Raw genomic sequence first — 6,722 nt, 5'->3', positions numbered from 1 at the left:
TTGTTCTTGGAAGGCAAACTCACTTTTCTGTATTTGCTTATGCAAGTGAATAATAATTTAAAGACGATGGGTTATTAATTGAAAATCTATAATATCAATTTTCGTACATCTAGAAACAACGTTTCAACTTCCATTCATTAGTTTAATGGCTGGGGAAGTGAAGTGCCATGTTCTAAGTTTTTCTTGTTTTTTGTATACTGATACTAGTTTACATAGCAAATTCCAGCTTTCTATGACTTTACGAGATACTCTATTTTGATGGTAACAGTGTTAAGAGACAAAATCGGTTTTTTTTAGATAGTAGTAATATCCAAAGTATGGAGCTGTACAATTGAAACTTTATAAGTTGAATAAGTCTAAAGAATTTGGGTTATATTTATAATCCAAAGTTATAGGTGTCATTGTGGTTCACTCGGATTGTCTTAGCCATGCCCCCATATAAGATACAATATTATATAGCTTGACAAATGAACTATAAGTACATATTTAGTACTATGAAATTTCTCAACTAAAGAAAAATATTACGGTCCCCGCATTATTTTTACCACTTTATATACAAGATAACTCTTTCAAATACAACATTTCTATGATATAAATTTTTATGTCGACTTGATGAAGTTCGGCAACCCTCCAGCTGCGAGTATTTTTCTGATGTGTAGTAAATCTTAGTTAAATTACTATTTGAGTGCACCTGCTTTTTCTCAACGTCAAAGAGTTACAAATGGCACGCGATTACACCGGGTAATTTATAGAGAATTGCTGGAGGAAGTGTGAACGCTGAACACTCTTATCTATGCTCTGTTCATTAAGAGGGTTGAATGGCGTCACCATATTGGAAAATCGGTGGTTAGGGCTTACGAATGTCTTGACTGAGTTGTTTTTTGTAGAATTATCTTGTTACGCTAATAGTGTACGCCTAAGCAATGTTGCCAAATTAAACAGTGCTGATATTGAGATAAAACTTATTGAACGGAACATATCTATAGAATATTCTATTCTATTTATCAAGGTTATTTAACTAAATTGATATCTAGTTACTTTTAAAAAAAAGTCCAGAAATTCCAGAAATGATTTGTTCTATGGTTTATTTTGGTTTCTGAATCTGATATCCAGAATTCGATTAAGAATTATTTAGAAAATGACAAACATTTTTAGAATTGTACCTCAGTACTAACATGACTTTTAGGACTTAGTACAGTAGATGAACTTGTAAAAATTACTGATTCTTATACAGTTAAATATTATAAAATTATTAGAATTGGAATTATATTGGAACTTTTAAAGGTATCCTTAGAAAAAGAGTTCGACGTTTGCCATGGCTTCCCTTGCACCTAAAAACGAGCGTCTCAAATTGTTAAGCAGGGATATAAATAAAAAGTGTGCCGAGAGGACTTTCCGGAAACTATAATCGGGTTAACCCAATCATGACCTGATTATTCGGAAACTCAACTGGTTCACGTTCATTATTGTTCGGAAACTGATCGAGTTAATCGGGTCGTAGTCATAAGATATATATTTTCTGCCATGGTAGACCATTCTGTAAATGCCTTCAGCTGACGGGTTGCTTCATTTGTCTATGGGTTTTTGAACTTTAAAACTTATCTATTCCCATTAAATGGCTATCTACTATTAAATATCACGAGCAGCGTAATTAATAGGTTTCTTCGATTTGCGGTTTTCTTATTTTTCTGCGTAAAAATAATTAATCTTTAGTGCGTGAGTTAGTAAATCGTTAATGAGTGCTTGATATCAATTATATATTATACACCCAAATCAATATCTTGAAGGAATAAACGCACAGAAAAGTAATAGATATCAAAAGATCATGTTTTAAATTTTAAATTTTCACTTAAAATTGATTACGACGTTCGGAAACTGTGATCACAATCTGGTTCTTGGTTGGAATCCACGATCTTTGATAGACGATCTAACTGACCTCATTTGATATCTACATAACATTTTTGGCCGATTGGAAGTTTTGGTCTTTTATAAAAAGGTTGAGCTTGGAATTTAGATATTTTCTACTTATAGAGATTATATATTATCTCATTTTTGTTTATTAAATGGACCAAAATATACAAGATTAGAAGGAAGAACACCAAATATCTTTTTTACAACAAATAATGCTTATGTTCTAATTGACAAAATGTCATAATTAGTTCAGTATCGATTTTATATTCTATAATTTTTTATGTCTTACAAGGAAATATGTCGCTATATTCATAGAGTGTTTGATACGAATATCTTTAAAAAATCTCACAATAATTAATCCCCATTCGCGAGAAAATTATCTTTACACTTGTGCGCCAAATTGGACATCAAGTCGTCTTTAAATAATATTTTTTCGATACATCGAGAGTAGGTATTTTAATTCTCAAAATAACATGTACATAATATATCTTTTTTCGAATAGTATTGTTTATCTACACAATTAATTATATTGGCCTCAATTTTCCTTAGTAAAAAATAAGTTTTAAGCCGACAACTTTTACTGTAAATATTTCTGTTTTTGTTAATTTATGCGTTTCTTCAATTGGTCCTGCTCCTAACAAACCTCGAGTTTTTTTGCACAAAGCATTAAGAGCCCTTTTTCCACAAAAACGCGATTCGTATTGTTTCAATTTCTATATACTACGTGTTATAGCTAAAACGAATACTAATAAAATTAATAAAAAAAAAAAAACATAAAAATACCTGATGTAACAGTATCAGATTCACGACTTGGACAAAGTAGGCTTTTCATTAAAAAAAGTAATGATGACATAATTAGATACTGGAAGTATTATTTGGGATATTGCTGTATAAATATAAAGACCATTCTAATTATATACGGATCTAAGTATTATATGGCCTAAGTACCTACCTGTAGTAGTTGTTTGAAATTATTAACTACTCAAGGATTATTATAGTTTGGTCGAAATATCTTGAAACGTACTATACTCAATTGCATTGTTAATAGGATTTACATAACTCTAACAATGGTTTGATGAAATGTTTTTTTCGAGTAAAATCTAATATATAATATATTAGCTTATGGTCCAATCAGCAATGTCATTTTTGTATGATTATATGAAATATGAGACCATTTTATTGGAAATGTTAGAAGGAAAGAGAACAAAACCTTAAAAAAATGTTAATTCCATCTGTTAAACGTACATTCTCGAATAAACTGCATCAAAAATAGTAAATCTGTTGTTGAGTCATCAGATATTTATGAAAAATTGATTTTCGGCGATTTTACTTCGGAACCGGAATTCCCCAATGACCACAGACTATTACGAGTTGTCCATCACTTCACCCACGTTTTATCTACACCAAGATCAATATAGAGTAGTTTTTAAGATATAAAGAATTATTTGAAGTTATTGATCCATAAAACGCCGTTTGTAAGCATGATTTATATCAACATGTACCGAAATGTGTACACATCGTCCAGCGTTTGTCGGAGTAGTAAACGGGGAATATATCTAAAAAAACCATCCCATTTTAAACAGATTTATGACTGTTCCTAAAAAACGCGCAAACTTTTGCTGCGGCCAGTTTACAATACATGTGGAGGTCTTCAGTCTGAATGTTAGTTTAACAGTGATTTATTGCAGTTTTTAGTTACATAAAGTTAGTTTTCATGAAACTAAATTATACTCCCAGGATTCAAAGCTTTTGAGTTATAGTAAAGATATGCAAGAAAATTTAGATTGAGCAGTAATGGGCAGTATATGTGAATTGTATCATAGATTCATCGTCTATTGTACTAAATCCAACGAGAAACACTTTTTTGAATATATTTTTTTATGCTTTTATGTCTTAGAGTTCAAGATAAAAACGTTATTGGAAGTCTACTGCAACTGGAGAATTCATATAAGCTTTAGTAGAACATAACATATTAACCCAATAGTATTATTCAGTAATTTGGAGGAAAAATCAATTTGAAAGTGTATAGATGAATCTATAAATATATTGCTGTTTGATATCTATAATATAGATACATTGAAAAGAAAAAAAAGAAAACAAAACACTTTTAACACAAGAACCATAAAAAATATTTAAAACTAAAGAATATCAAAAAACAGTCAAGAAAATCATTGTTTTTCCAATCAGATTTATCTGCATCTGCCTTTTCGCTAGAATTTTCAAATAAAATATATGTGATTACAACATAGACATTTATAATATATTTTACAGTATAGATTAGCTTTGTTTTCTGAACCAATACATTCTTGACATCGCCTCCATTTTTCAGATGCATGCTCCTCACGGATATTAATAGTATGTCGATGATTTCTTATTTCACGTGGCAATTTTTTTCATGGTATTTCTGATAATCCTAATTATATTATATATAATAGCAGGACTTTTTGCTGTCTTTAGCTCTATCTTTATCTCGACTCCCTCTTTCTGATGTTAGAACTTGGAACTACTGGAAAGATAGGTAACGCGGATCCATAACTTTTATTATGGTTAGGTATTATGAAGAAATATGCAGAATAGAGAGAGGGAAAAATACTTTATTGTCAAAAAGTTGCTACAATTCGTAGACAAGGAAAACTACACTCAGCAAAAAAATTATAGGTAATAGTAATAGGTAAAAATTAGTATATAAATCCATAACAAAAATTAAACCAGTATGCAGCATGTCTGGAATTGAATATTATTATTAGAATAAAAGTCTATAACAGAGTAGAAGGCACTTTCCAATAAATATGCCCTCAAATTATTGCGGGAAAAGATGATATCGATTTAATTTCAATTGGCAAGTGATTGTGCATTTTTCCCATTGTGAAATATTGAGTCCCCAACTAATTCTGAACGAGGAATATGTAGGTAAAGGTCGTGGTCAGCGTTTCTAAGTGGATAGCAATAAACTATCTTTTTAAAATTGGAGAATCGTGCTTACGAATTGGGCAAACGGATTCAGAGATGAATAAAGTCCGGGTAAATACCTAACAGCACACTTTTGTAATTTGAAGATTCGTTCAAATTGAGTCGCACCACACCACATACCCTAGAAGGGAAGGGCATATCGGAGATGCGATTCAATAAGGGCTTAATAAACTTTTAAGGAGGTGGATAAGTTCAGTTCTTTGGAAACTAATCTCAGCGCAAAGCAGGAGTAACAAGAGGCCGCAATATGTAACTCCCATTTCAAGGAATTGTCCACAACAGAGAGCCCTAAGAATTTTACAGATTCAGTGACGTCAATGGTGATGTTATTTTAACTTTAGTTTAGAAACGTTGAAAGAGAGAAAATTAGAATCGCACCATGATTTAATGGTGATTAGGTTACTAGATATGAAGTGTCGTGAGATCAGGGTTGCTCGAAGAGAAACTAGTGTCGTATGCAAATAGACATATAAATAGGGTCTAGTACTGAAACTTGGGGCACTCCACATTCTATTGGCTTGCAGGAAGACATCGTTATATTAACATTTATAAGCTGACTTCTGTTGGTAAGGTATGACTTAAATCATGCGAGAGGTGTTCCGTAGTACCGCAAATTGTTGATTGAAATATTACGATTAACACAATCGAAAGCCTTAGAAAAATCACTAAAAGTTGTTACAGTGGAAGGATGGCTATTTAAGCTAGAGTACACATTATTAAGGAGGGAGAAAATCATTTGTGAATTTGTTACTTAAAAACCCAAATTGATGGGTAGTAAGTATTTTGTATTTAAACACAAATGATAAAAACCTCTTTTTGCCCAATCTTTCTATGATCTTTGATAATGTGAGAAAGTGTGCAATTGGACGATAATTCGATGCTTGATTTTGATCTCCTCCTTTATGCAGAGGTATAATATCTTTGGCAGTTTTTATTGTCTTATGATAATTTTTTCTGTATAGTTTCACGTAATATAACATTCGTAAATTGTAGCTCACGTTTGTATAATTTAATCTTGGATTGACAGCACAAAATTATATGTAAATCAATATTGGGTAAATGTGCATTCTAATGTTTATAGCTAGATTTTTTATAGAAACAAATTTATCTATAAAATACATTATTTAGTTTATAGTGATTATGTCAACTGTACAAGTTGAAAATAAAAATAATATAATAGAGATTTACAAGTCAAACAATTTTTCAGAGCAGTCCAAATGCAGAGCATGAAACAACACATATATTCATTTTATGTTATAATCTAAGCAAAAGTTTTTATTGTGATTTACTACGACAGTTCTAAAAGAAGTTACCGTTATCAGAGGTTTGAACTAACCGAAAATGGCGATTTGATGGTTTTTTCTTTTTCATTCTTTGGTTGCGATAAAATACTTTTCCTTATGTGTCTGCATTAGAATGATATAGTTTGATTTATATTCGCTTTCAGAAATGCTTTATGCCTCTACACACTTTATAACTGCTGATAGCGTACTCTGTAGGTATCTATTGTAGTTGGTTGAAAGAGTATAACGTCGAGAACCTTTTCTCAAAGGGATTCTCATTTTGAATAAATAGCTATCATACAAAATGGAAATTTTTCTCTTTTCTTATATTTAGTGAAAATAACTTACAAAATATATGAAATGTTTACATTGGTTTCATTTAATTTGTTATCATATTAAGAATTTTTCAGAACTATGATATAAGATATCAATATTTGTTGGTTGGAATGATTAATTTAATATTAGAGTCCTACCAATTTTTAAAAAATCATAGTAGTAATTGAGAAATGATTTTGGAATAGTGGATGGAACCTTTTCAGGAACTGATGGAAAACATCA

This window comes from Diorhabda carinulata, chromosome 7 (assembly GCF_026250575.1).
Source record: "Diorhabda carinulata isolate Delta chromosome 7, icDioCari1.1, whole genome shotgun sequence".
NCBI classification, from domain to species: domain Eukaryota; kingdom Metazoa; phylum Arthropoda; class Insecta; order Coleoptera; family Chrysomelidae; genus Diorhabda; species Diorhabda carinulata.
The sequence above is the reverse complement of the archived record's forward strand: the minus strand, read 5'-3'. Positions refer to the sequence as shown.